This window comes from Ptychodera flava, chromosome 21 (assembly GCF_041260155.1).
Source record: "Ptychodera flava strain L36383 chromosome 21, AS_Pfla_20210202, whole genome shotgun sequence".
NCBI classification, from domain to species: domain Eukaryota; kingdom Metazoa; phylum Hemichordata; class Enteropneusta; family Ptychoderidae; genus Ptychodera; species Ptychodera flava.
In genome coordinates, this window is record NC_091948.1 from 2,074,225 (window position 1) to 2,088,440 (window position 14,216).

At 39.4% G+C, this 14,216-nt stretch overlaps 1 long non-coding RNA gene across 1 annotated transcript; it reads right to left on the reverse strand.

The window, feature by feature from the left end:
• Positions 1-1,030: 1,030 nt before the first annotated feature.
• On the reverse strand, positions 1,031-11,756 carry LOC139121070 (uncharacterized). The gene is made up of 2 exons (XR_011549217.1): positions 11,439-11,756; positions 1,031-2,064 (listed from the first exon to the last, which is right to left on the reverse strand). It is a non-coding gene; the product is annotated as an uncharacterized lncRNA (long non-coding RNA).
• Between the last annotated feature and the right edge of the window lie 2,460 nt (positions 11,757-14,216).

Here is a 14,216-nt window from a genome sequence, read left to right on the forward strand (position 1 = left end):
TTCTTAGAAGCGAAAAATGTCTTCCTCTTCGTAAGTGTTACAGCAAACAACGTCACATACGTGACCTGTCAACAATAACCACCTTTTTAGAACGCATGTACATTTACTGAAGTCAATCTAGGTCTCCTTAAAGCAAAGAAATCTCCAGGTGGCCAAAATAAGACTGGTTTCTGAGCAAAACAAAACAGTGACGGGGATTCGTGGCGATTTTATGTCATCTCTAATAAGGCAGTTTTTTATATACAAATTTCTTCAACTTTCATTGGCGACATCAGATCCACTACATACTATTATGTGGGTTGAGTCGGATTAAGCATTTGATCGTCCGATTGTTGCGTCTCTTGTTATTCTAAAAGACGGGACATCGTTTCGTATGGTTGGCAGGGGTTAGGAAGTTTAAATCTATTGAAGGAATGGAAATTTGAATAAAATCGTAAATACATATATGTAAAATATCTCTACCGATATCGGTACACAATGAACTTTGACGTCGTTTGATCTCCTTGTAATGGGTTCTATTTGCAGTCGGCCAATTCTAAGTTGCAAACGCTTACTAGTTCAAGTTATTCGACTCAGAGAGCGGGGTAGTTATGGAATTAAAACTTAAAAGAATAAGCTTATACAACGGAAAGCCAAACTAATACCGTGACCACAAACATACAAAACAATATGCACTCAGTTGACAGCGTAAGTCTACAGGAAGGTAAAAAAAGTGTTAAAGAGGGCGCACTAACTATCGTGACAACATAGTATAGCAAACTTCGTAATTTCCTTGGTTGCCAGGTCTGTGGTAATTTGCATTTTAAGTGCGAAAATCGACATCTTCCATACTAGACTACATCCTACCACTTGATAATCTGATGATCTTCCGCGATTCCGTCCGAGCCGATAAAATCGAAATTCAGTGAAAACGAGGCCGTTTTGGTACGTTATTGTTAATCTGCAGAACCTATCATAATCACAAAATCTCCCAGCTGAGAATGTAATGGTCTAAGATCAAATTAAAAAAAACCACACACACAAACGGGCGTTTTCATTTCGTTATCGTTTTATTCGTAAACTCTGGAGAATACACACTTTTACAAAAACCAGTATTTAAAGAAATTTGGCACAAATCACCTATAACACGATTGTGACTAATTTGGGAAAATTAGATCTTTAAATTGTCAAAAATTCTCAAATATGTTAGGTGCCCCATAGCTGAAAGTTGCAATATTACAAATTACTCATAGAAACAAGTTTATTGCAAGAAAAGAAAAGCAGATGAGTTTACATTTGCAAACTAAACCCGCATTACTTCGCTTATCAAGTTACCCCAAATTTAATAGTTCCAATCATGTTTTTGGAAAATCTAGTATTCTAAATATTGTGTAAAAGATCCGGAAATTTATAGGATATTTCAAAATTTGACTGTGATATTGTTTGATTGACAAAAACTTATGGACGTGCTCTGCACGTACATTGACAGTCACATGTTTCTTTCTTGGTGTCCTCGCTTAAAACAGGTGGAGTTTTCAACGATTCACGCATCGATGCTTTTTCTGCCGCCTTAGTGATGTCACTATTCGCTGGCTCCAAGGTCTCTTCGGGATCTTGGATATCGGAACCTACGCATCGCCCGCCAATTGGAAATTGTCGACAATTCACCACATCTGGCCAGGTCAAGCCGGATTTGTTCAGTAGAGCGCGGCAACCATTCCTTGCTGCCCTGCACAGCGAACGACATGGCGGAATTGGTCGTTCAGTTGCTGTACACGGTGGAGCGTAGACATGGCAGAGGAAGGGTTTGAGATGAGGCGAACAGGGAAGTTTAGTCAGAGGCAAAAACTGATCGACAACCTGCCCTGCTTCATCTTGTGAGGTTTGATTCAGAAGATTCGGAAACAACGCTTCGGAGTAGCCCAGTCCTTGACACAGAGCCACAGTTAACGGCTCGCACCGACGAACGATGTCTCCTGACGCCGTGACGACGAACAGAGTGATCAGCACCACCAAAATGTGACATGTTGGTTTCGCAGAGTTCATCAATATTCCAGGCCTGCTTACCCTAGATGAAGACATCGCCTTAAAGAGGAAAATAAAGAAGCAATAATTCCTTTAGTCGCTTTACAGTGCTTTTAACATCAAGTTAAAAGAAACGAGGCTTTATCTGTCTCAATTATAGTCTTTTTACAAATTACACTGGACATGGGCTAAGTCAGTGATACATCATGTTGGAGACACGAAAACGATATCTATCTTATGTTTGTTCAAAAAACCAGTACAATTGGTCTATATTCTCCCTGAAATACAGCGTTAACAATGCAAACACAACGCGATAAGGAATATCATTATTGACAATGAATTCCACACCGGACGAAAGTTTAGTTCTCAACAATAACATTCTACAATACACACACGGGCTGTGTTGAAAAGTTGATATCATTTTGGGAGAAGAACAAGAAACAGCACTTTTAAAACAGAACGAGTTCTAGAAAATGCATCAAAACTTGCAACAAATTGTATGGTTGGAAAGGACATGATAAAACAGAGTTGTGTTAGAATTAGGGTGAAACCAACAATTATCAGTTCGTCCTACTGCGCAGGCTCAAATCCGGAGCTGGCATTTCACCATCGTACCACAACAGTTTCATATGAGCATAATAATCTATTGCCAAGTCCATGGATTTGGACCAAGCCGAAAGATATACCATAAGCTTATGATTAAAACAGAAGAGATTACCAGGATCGTGGTTCTTTTAAAGTTGCCTACAGGAACTTTTTTAATTTTTAAGAGAACCTTGACTAGGACCTCTGATATTTTAATTTCAAATGCCAATTCCTAGAAGAGATGCCCATTCAAAGAAGAATACGCACTCAGATGCTTTCATTGCGGTCAGTGACAGTAAGATCTTGTCACTTACATGTTCATATGGTTTTGAAATGAAACAGTGCTTATTGATCACTGGAAAAATAAACAATGAAAACCTTGCAAAAGCTTTCCATCATTCACATTTGGTGACGTGGACGTCATGTATCCACATGTACATGTGACACCCCGGGGTGACACCCCCTGTAACGCTAAGCGTGTCTGAGAACATGCACACACTGACGTCTCATATAAAGCAATTATGCGTAGTTTGTTTCGGTCTATCATATGGACATGTTTGGGTCAAGACTGATGGATGATTCATACAGCTCTAGTCAATCGCTTTTTCAAAACAAATGCATCACCAATTCAGGGCGGCAGAGATTGTGGTCCATGTGTCTGTGATGAACACTTCGTATATAACATGTCCGTTAATTCAAACTACGTCAATTAACCTTGCTGACTACCGTTGTGCCTGCATACAGGCCTGTCAAATCTATTTGACTAGCAATCTACAGGGATGCACCATTAGATCCCAGGAAGGGAGGCAAGGTTTAGGGTATTCAAATTTCTCTCGCCTTCAAAGATTCTGAGTATACGCGAAGAGAATAAAACGAACTGGACAAAGGAAGGTGAAAAAGTATTTAACTGTATGTTCGGAAAGAATTTGCCAGTGACAAATTACGTGAAACAATGGTCTGGAATGCAATGTTCTTGAACTCTTGCCGCCGATGGTAAAAATGAAGTTTGATTCTTAGGTCTTAAAAGTGGAGAGGTGTATTAAAGACGTAGACACGCATTCATCGTAGTTTTTTACACTGACTTCGCTTTAATTTGTCATAACTGTACGAAATGGAAAGTATGTCTGTCTATGCTATGTATCTCATAAGGGAAGATGGCAGAATTACATATTCTCATCATATTTCATAACTACTAACTGTTACTGAAAATAATATTATGCAAATTGTAAAATAAAAAAAATCATTACATTCGGTAGTCCATCATAGGTTTACAAATTCTCAAGGACTTCATCCCTTATCTCCAGTATACCAAATCGTTACTTTTGATACAACGTGAATTCTTATAAGTTCATGGTTGTGATGTGCACTCGCACTGACAGTCACAGGTTTTTTCGTTAATTTCGTTGTGCAAGGTTGGGGTTGGTGCTAATTCATGCCAGGGAGCGTTTTGATCTGTAGGCTCTCTTCTTTCCGTTGGTAGCGAAGTGACGTCGTTGTTTTGTGATCCCGTCGTGAAGCTGAAATTTTCTATGTCGAATTCGATACAAGGTGCTTCTAGCGGACTTTCTGGGAAATTTTGACAGTCCAGTCTTTCCGGCCACGCTGCCCCATATTCAACAAAAAGTGGGTCACACGCCGCCTTTACCGCTTGACATAGAGGGCGACATGGCGGAATGGGTGTTTTGTCCTCAGAAAAGAGACTGCACGGTGGCTCGTACACTGAACCACAGAGTAATATCATGGACAGAGTGGCAACACTTGCATGCCTTTTGTTCCATGGTCGTCTCGGTATTAAAATGAGCTTCAAAGGTGTTAAACTTTTTGGAGGCTTGGTTTGTGGTTGATAATTACACGAGATTATGCGAAACATAAGACGAGATGGCATCGTACTGCCAGTCGCGTAGCAACCATAGTTACTTTGTGAGCTCTCAGGCCAGAAACACTGCCTCACGCCAATCAAAACATAACACGCCAGCAGTTTCATAAACATGTCCTTTCTTGGCGCACGCGTAAAAGACGGTGTGACTGACCGTAAACCATTGAGTAAAACCAGACAGTATCGATAAAAGACTTTCAAATTTGGTTCAAACACACTCATTATATATTCATAAAAATATGAGAGGAATTTTTAAAACGGTAAAACCCACTTTCCTGAAGCTCAAAACACTCGCGTTTTCGCCAGCACATCAATTCCGATCAGCACCACACGACAACAACAACACAAGCTTTGTCGAACATACTTTCGCTTAACAATTGGTGAAAATCCGAAAATTACCGAAGGGTGCATGGTCGGCACTCTTCGGAAAAGAGAGCCAAGAGCTTCGTGAGGCGAGGCAAACATGGATTGCTTACGTAACCGCTTCACGCCTTAAACAATAGCTGTTGCCACTCTGTCTATGATATTACTCTGTGCTTGAATGCACCATGCATGATGGCCAACATTTTGTTGTTGTAATCTTTACTTTCTCTGTCATATGGTTAGTTTTGAAAATGGCGGAAAATCTACAATAATGTGGAAACGTTTGAAATTACATACCACTTTCCACACTTACAACAGTGTTACACACTTTTTCAGTCTCTAATGGGTCTTATTCAGAGAAAGTTCTCGGAAAACTGAGGATATTTTGAGATCGGTTTATTACACAGTTGCCGCTTTTGGGGCTTTAATTAATCGGATCATGGAGAAAAGGCCTAGATTACAGTGGTTCGGTGAAGTTTCTTACGGAAAAAATATCAACAGGTTAAACTACCATGAAATCAAACTGTGTTTAGATCAATTCAAATGTTACATATCATTCATAATTATTCGTCATTTATTAGATTAGGTTATGACTCCAAACTAAAACTAAGTAGTTTTTTCTCTGTTATAAAGGTTTGACACTTGTCCAAAGGTTGTTCCTTAGAGCGTCGAGGCCTGGTGTTTAAGACTGTCTAAGGAAATTCTCAATAACATGCATAACAAAACTTGAATTTACCGGGATCAAGTTGAACAACATTGACAAAAGGGTCAAGACCAAGTAATACGGACCTGTTTATCGTCAGATATTTCAATGACAGAGGACAAGGTTAAACTGTAAAGGAAGTTTTAATTTTCAATGAAAGGTTGGACCGGAGGCAATTCAAATATTCCATTATGTAAAATGTGGCCCTCCAACTGACAGGGTTTTTAAGTGTGATGTTCCCAGGGAGATTCGTCAAAATGACCTGCTACCTGTCCCAAAATTATCTCTCTGGCCCCTATACCTACTCGTATATATGAGTTCCCTAATTGTAATTTGTAGCTGTGTGCGGTCATTGACCTTACATCATAAAATATCGACTGAACTGTTTTGAGCTATGTCATTGAGTGTATGTCATCAGTTTGAGCAAATCAGTAAACTCCATGACGTCAAAGACAATGTCGACCTTCTTGCAAAGCACGCTTTTATAACTCCCGACGATAACAAGTAGCGTACGATTCACTGCAGAGATTAACGATACTGACATAGCCAAAGCTTCATATCACATTAGAGTTCTCAGAATTAAATGCCTCCAAAAATTAAGTTTTATTAGTCTAGAAAATTCGATAAAATCGATTCTATCATTATCATGCAGTATATGCAGTATATGTGAGAATCGATTCAAGCCAAAAGCTAGAGAGTAATGTTTTACTTTTCATCAGTTCATGTCACTTCTCAAATGAGATAAACCGTCAACTGTCTGCTTCGGTAGAAATATACAGGGGTATTCTAGCTATAAGGGCAAATAAAACTTTCGATAAACTTCGAACTCACTGAATAATTATTACGTTCAATCACACTGAGCAGATCCATTCAGGAGATAGCACTCTACTGGTCATAACAAACATTTTAACATGACGTAAGAACCCATTGAAAAGAAATTAATTAATTTTAAAAAAAATTCATCGATTTGGACTAAGTCAAAAACTAAATCATTATGACAGGAGCAAAAAAAACACTTGAACTATGCAAATTGAGGAAGTGGTCAAAGAACGCCCTCCAAAATTTTACAAGTTAAAATACCTACAACAAGGAAAATTTAAAAGAACCAAAAATTCCCCTCAAAACCTTGCCCCTCATAAAATTTCTTAAAGCAATCATTCTCTTTACGTCCGATTTTGAAGACCATTGACCGGGACAAAGACATTCTACCTCTGATAGGAACCCCGAAATCGAAAAAGGATACAACCAAGAGCTAATGAAAGATTTCCATGTACGCATCGGGTGGTGTGGATGCTATGTGATACTTCCTTTAACGCTTACTAACGTATGACTTACGCTTGGTCTACGTCTGTTCATGTTCGTCATCTTGATGGGACACCTCATGTCACAACGGACGGCCACGGATGAGTCATACTGCTATCATTCATTGCTCTTCGACAAATGCATTAACACTTCAGTGGCACGAGATTGTGGTCCATGTGTATGTGATGGACAAATCACATATGTCTGTCAATTCAAAGCACGTCAATTACCCTTGGTCAACTGCTGCCATTGTCAACACACAGGCCTATCATGCATGTTTGACCCAGAATCTAACATATCGCAGGGATGCACCACAATATTTCTTTAGAGGGGTGTCAAGATCGAGGGGTATGCAAATTTCTCTCGCCTCAAACATTTCACTAATAAGTAATTGTCAACTAAGCGAACAGAATGAAACGTACAGTAAAACGAAGGCTAATTTGACTTCAGTTTATTTCCTGAAAGAACTTGTCCATCTTTGTTCAATTACGTGTAGCAGTGGTTTAGAACGTATCTTTGCGTTTTGAGATTCTGCCGTCGATACTATAAAAGAAGTCTGCAGTATATTTAAAGTGGAGAATTGCAAAATGTTTTTTTTTTCATGATTTTTACGCAGTTTTTTTTCCTTTCCCTTCAGCTTGTCATAATGCAGAGTAAAAGAAGGTGTAGAGATGTTTCTCGATTGTGTATGACGCAACAATGAATTTTCTATCAAATCATACTCCTTATCAACGTGTAATGACTACTACCAAAGAAATCTGCAATTTTTTAAAGAAAACGACGACCCTTGATAAATCCTCCACCTTGGATTTCAACTCTGGAATCCTTCGGCCAATATCTCGGACGTACCATTCTGTTTCTCTTTGATTTAGCATGAGTATGTATATGTTCATGGTTGTGACGTGCACTCGCACTGACAGTCACAGACTTTTTCGTTAATTTCGTAGTGCAAGGTTGGGGTTGGTGATGATTCATGCCAGGGCGCGTTTTGATCTGTAGGCTCTCTTCTTTCAGTTGGTAGCGAAGTGACGTCATTGTTTTGTGATTCCGTTGTGTCGCTGAAGTTTTCTATACCGAATTCGATACAAGGCCCCTCCAGTGGACTTTCTGGGAACCATTTACAGTCAAGCCGTGGCGGCCAAAGTACGCCATTTTCTACAAAAAAAGGATCACATCCCGCTTTTACAGCCTGGCACAGAGGGCGACATGGCGGAATAGGTGTGTCATCTTCAAAACGAAGACTGCACGGTGGCTCGTACGCTGAACAGAGTAATAGTAATGTGTATGGTGAACATCCAACATCAATCAGATGAGACAGAAGTTGAACTTCATACCACTCTTGATAACCATACCAAACACCAGGACTGATTGTTTCGTTGTACTTTCCAAGCTCCTGGCACTGTGGAATGACCAACGGTACACAAACTTTACGCTTTCCGTACGCAGAGATGACAAATGACATCACCGTGACGAGAACGATAAACAGACATCGATTTGTTGTCTTCTGTGGTTGTCCCATCTTAGACCTGTCCATCGTTACACGCCGAACCACTACGTCAGGAGGAATAATTACAAGAAAACTTATATCGAGACTGTTAATTGAAATTGGCGACTACAGATGTATAGAATGTAAATAAATTCCTAATGCGAAATCACCTTCCAGATGGACTAATTACGAGAATCATAGAAGAAGCACAGAGATGACACTGGTTCCTCGAAGATGCTGATGCAAAGTATTTTGAAAATCGCGTAACTACTTTGGGCCATCGGTGATTTAAATCTGACGCTCACTGCAAACGTTGAAAGTAGCTTTCTTAGCATTTAGTAGGCGTCTCAGTTTATTATATTTTAAATATTCATTGCTGCATTCTATCGGAAAAAAGTAAAATGTAAAAATGTTTATTCGTCTTTAAAACTTGTCTGCCATTCTAGCTTTGATAAACTCTGGTCTTTGTTAGACTTTGCATGAAAACAATTAATAATCTAAAGCTGCCACTTCTGGCTGATCCATCATTGAATGAATGGAGTGGAACGTAATTCATTTATTAGAATGAGAGTATAGAGAAGACATGACAATAGCTTATCAGGTTGAAGTAACACAAAATCAAAATGTGTTCAAATCAATTCAAATTTCATTATTCGTTAATTAACAGAACAACTTATCACTCCAAAGTATAATAATCTCAGTAGTTTTCTTCCTTGTATGTTGCTTTGATACTTGTCTAAACTTTGTTCCTAAGGTTGAGTCCCGTGGATATTACCACAGAGTAATATCATGTACAGAGTGGCAACAGCTATTGTTTAAGGCGTGAAGCGGTTACGTAAGCAATCCATGTTTGCCTCGCCTCACGAAGCTCTTGGCTCTCTTTTCCGAAGAGTGCCGACCATGCACCCTTCGGTAATTTTCGGATTTTCACTAATTGTTAAGCGAAAGTATGTTCGACAAAGCTTGTGTTGTTGTTGTCGTGTGGTGCTGATCGGAATTGATGTGCTGGCGAAAATGGGAGAGTTTTGAGCTTCAGGAAAGTGGGTTTTACCGTTTTAAAAATTCCTCTCATATTTTTATGAATATATAATGAGTGTGTTTGAACCAAATTTGAAAGTCTTTTATCGATACTGTCTGGTTTTACTCAATGGTTTACGGTCAGTCATACCGTCTTTTACACGTGCGTTAAGGAAGGACATGTTTATGAAACTGCTGGCGTGTTATGTTTTGATTGGCTTGAAGCAGTGTTTCTGGCCTGAGAGCTCACAAAGTAACTATGGTTGCTACGCGACTGGCAGTACGATGCCATCTCGTCGTATGTTTCGCATAATCTCGTGTAATTATCACCACAAACCAAGGCTCCAAAAAGTTTAACACCTTTTAAGCTCATTTTAATATGAAAAGCCAATAGTCTACCGAGACGACCATGGAACAAAAGGCATGCAAGTGTTGCCACTCTGTCTGTATGTTACTCTGTGATATTACGCAAAATAAGGAAATACTTAATTACGTGCATAACACTTGAAATTGCCTGTGTCAAGTTGAACAGCATTGACAAATAGGTCAAGACTAAGCAATACTGACTTTTTTATCGTCAGTTATTTCAGTGGCAGAGGGCAAGGTTAAAATATAAAGGAAGTTTTAATTTTCTATGAAGTGTTGGCTGGGACAATTTGATCATACCATAGTGTAAACCGTGGCCTTCGACTGGACAGTTTTTAAAACGTGATACTCTCCCAGGATTGATTTGTAAAAATGAAACGCTACTGGCCACAGTTTCTCTATGCCAGTGCACCTGCTCACATTGCTGAGAATGCCCTTCGTGTGGTCTAAATGTGTGTACGGCCATTGACCTTAAATCATAAAAATATTGGGTGAACAATCTGGAGCCATGTCATTGAATCGAGGTTACAACGAGTTTAACTCGTCATATATTTGAGTGCTCACATTAAAGTTCTACGAATAAAAATATCTCTCGCAAAGTAAGTTTTATCTGTCTAGAAAAATCAACACAAGTTTGTAAAAGACAGTAACTGATCTCATCGATTCCATACATTATAATGTATGTTCTCTGTTAGAATCTATTCAAGTCAAAACTTGCTTTTATCGTGTTGGTGCGTCCTCGCTCTCAAATAAGATGAAGCGGTGACTGCATGCTTTGGTTTGAAAATACCAGAACATGCAGGCTATAGTATAAGGACAGAGAGAGCATTTTCAATAAACTTCGTTGTGCAGCCTTCCATCTCGGATAGAAGAAGAGAGGTGGTATGGCAGTAAGCCGACGAGGTTATGGCAGTACCACGCGCTAAAGGCAATTGATACATCACTCAGTACATATTTGAAATGTCGTCGTACGTTGACGTACATCACTCAGTACATACTTGAAATGTCGTCGTATGTTGACGTAGATCGTTCGCGTTTTCAAGAACAGTGACCCCTATCCCAAGGGCACACATTGCCATGGAGCATAAAGGTGGACTGTGCAGCATAGATTTCCGCTATCTGAATGTCGCCAGTTTCCGACAAAATAATGACGTGTATTTGAAAAGTCTGTTGAAAATGTTTGCAAATTAGTGGAACGATAAACATTTTAGCGTGTGAGAAAAGTCTAACGTCTCAACCTAGTGTCAAAGTTCAGGTTGAGTAGATACACTCCATCATATCGATCATTGATAATCCACAATGATGTACAATGTCACTCGTTCACCTTTCCCGCACGCCTAAAATAGTTACCATAAAATAGTTTTTTAATTATAGCAGGAGAAGGAAAGGAATCATCGATAAATCTCCATCCATAATTTTTGGAAATTGTTTATTACATGTACCCTCTAGATTTTCTGTCACAGTATCAGTATCCATTCCCTAATGTTGAAATAGAATGTGGTTCACCAATACAGACCGCAGAAGATTAGCCGCAGCCTGTATGCGTTCAGTTTCACACAACTTTGACTGGACCGGGACTGCACTTGCCACATGGAACAAAAAACTGGTAAAACTGTACTTACAAAAGCCATCCGTTCGGGGCCCATCTGCCTACAAACTTTAATAGTTTATCACAGAGAACTGAATCGAACACTTACGAAAAAATAATTACAATCAAGTAAGAGGTAAGACTATACCTGTGATTCGTCAAAAGTAAACTTTTGCCCGTCAGAGACTTGTAGATGTCTTCGCACTCTCTTAGGAACGGACTGCACCGACCGATGAAGATGCAAAGGGCTGAATACAAACCGGAAGATCCCAGGGTTGTTTTTACTCTGGACACTGTTATGGAGGATGACACTCAACTGTATTTTCCACCGTGGGATCTCACTGGAATGTGACATGTATAAACAATGTATCATGTCAGCCGTGAATGCTTGTGGCAGCTGCAGCCCTTGAATTCTTGGTAAATGAGTAAGGTTGATTGCAGGGAGATTCATTCGATTATGGGTGAGGAGGGACTGACTCGAGGATATTCTGTCAAAGTGGGAAAATGAAAACAATCTATTGCCATTGTACGCGGCAGGAATATCTGCCTTCTGGAAAGTTTGAATGGGAAAATAACTGAAATTTAAAGACAAATCCTTTTTAAATTTAGTACTATAAGGGTATGTAAACTCGCAAAGTTTACAAGGCGTGCTCTTGGTTAATGAGTACGTGTCCTAAAATATTTTCACTTAAACAAAGTTTCTTCCCTGCCTGATATACAACCCTATTATCGTTGCCTCAACTTTCAGGAATGAGTGCATACATAGGTGATGCGTGTTGTAATGTATAAGAGACTACAAATACTCCACGATCATGTTCACCTCTTCCGTTTTTGAACACCCAGGGGCAGATGATTAACCCTTTGTGAGTTTGAATTGTGTATAATGACGAAACCGTATTGATGTTAATTTGTAAGTGGTTGTAGGTCTTTCGTCTGAGTTGGAACTGCCCTGGTTTGCATGTCCGACATTTAATATCCAATGGTGCATTTGCGTCATAGTTGGTTTGGTCAATGACTTTTCTGATCTGTTTCAACCTACACCATGGAAAGACGAACTTCGGAAAAACACTGTTCGATCAAACCTATCCCTGTAACTAATTTCAGGTTGATTCCATACTTGTCACAGCTTGCAAGTCGACGAAATGGCTAGGAAACAAATACCAAAGGTACATCCTGGTAATCTTGACTGGCAGACAATTGAGTCCTAGGGCCCCGTTGTCCATCTTGCCTACACGATGGACGTTCAGTATCATCAATTTGCCCAAGAAATACCTGCTTTCACAGACGTTTCGGTGATGCATCAGATATCGAATAACGAAAAAAATGAAAGACCAGAGGCATATAGGCCTTTATGAGAGATATGGTGTCCAATGTTGATGACTGATGAGTATGCGAATATCAATTGTGTACGCACTATAGGGAAAAATTGCGAGACTAGAGCGAGAAAATGACGCTTTCTCGCAATCAGTGAGAATCTGTTCTTATTCTCACCGTTGTCAGTGAGAAAATTTTAATCTCCACTGGAGATTGGTGAAAAATGCACTCCTTGGCGAGAATCAAGTGTGAGAACAAATTCTTACCAAGTACAGTGAGAATTGAAATTCTGATTCTTGCCATAGACTCTCGAGAATTTCTCGAGAGTCTATGTTCTTGCCAATGAACGGGGAGTCTTGCTGATTCTCGCCAATGAACGGCGCGTCTTGATGATTCTCGCCAGTGAATTTCAATTCTCACTGTACTTGGTGAGAATTTCCATTCTCACCGGTGAGATTTGTTCTCACACTTGATTCTCGCCAAGGAGTGCATTTCTCACCAATCTCCAGTGGAGATTAAAATTTTCTCACCGACAGCGGTTGGAATAAGAACAGATTCTCACTGATTGCGAGAAAGCGTCATTTTCTCGCTCTCTAGTCTCGCAATTTTTCCCTATAGAGTGACGTACGTTTAAAAAATTCTTTTGCTTGTACTCTCTCGCAAAACTGAAATCAAGAATGCTTTGGATCAATTTGAGGCACAAATCAGGCCGTAATAATGTTCTGTTCATAACATTTACATGAAGGGCTGTATGCAGATGTGCAGTTTCTGATAGTACGAACTGATGGAAGTGTAGCCTCGATTCTAGCCATGTTCAATTTTTCTGCCAACTTGATACTTTCCTGTAAACTTGCTATGCCTGGGATTCTCAGAATCCGAGACGTATTCTTGATTTTAGACTAATGTAAGAACGATCTGATGATATAGAAATTACTGTCACTGTGAAATGCGCAATTTGTGGGTAGAGTTCATCAAATATTAACAATCATAGTCGAAGGAAAGTAGAATATTTTCGGAAAATCTGAAGGAGTTACATTTCCCATTTCAAATCTAATCCAATCCAATCCAATCATCCATTTATTCTCAATTATAACAGTAATCAAAAGTGCCATAATTTGACTTTTGAGGATTGTCAGGCTGCATAACCTTCGGTTCAATTTCTCTCCTGCAACATTTTCTTGCAAGGAAAACAGGAGAGCGATCGTTAAGTTTGTCGACTTGCCGTTGATGGCGCACTTTAGCATGTTTCATTAACTTACATGCAGAAATGTTCGAAATACGCTTGGGACATAGTCAATTTTCTAGAATATTTAAAAAAACAAACAAATATAAAGTCTAAATTGGAAATCTTTGATGTGTTACCGTGGTCGATTTCACATGAAGTATTTCTTTCTTGAATAACCCTGCAGGAAAAAAGGGGTCTTAGCATGTTTTGATAATTTAGTTGATTCCCTGTCCTCCTCAACTTGCAGATAACATGGCACTTGGTTTGCTGTTACAAATGCTGACTTTAGTCAATTTATTGGATGGAAGTTTGACCTTCCACGCAACAAATGTGAATTTGAATTTTTCAGCCTTACATCAACAATGAGAGAAGTGAGCAACACAATTA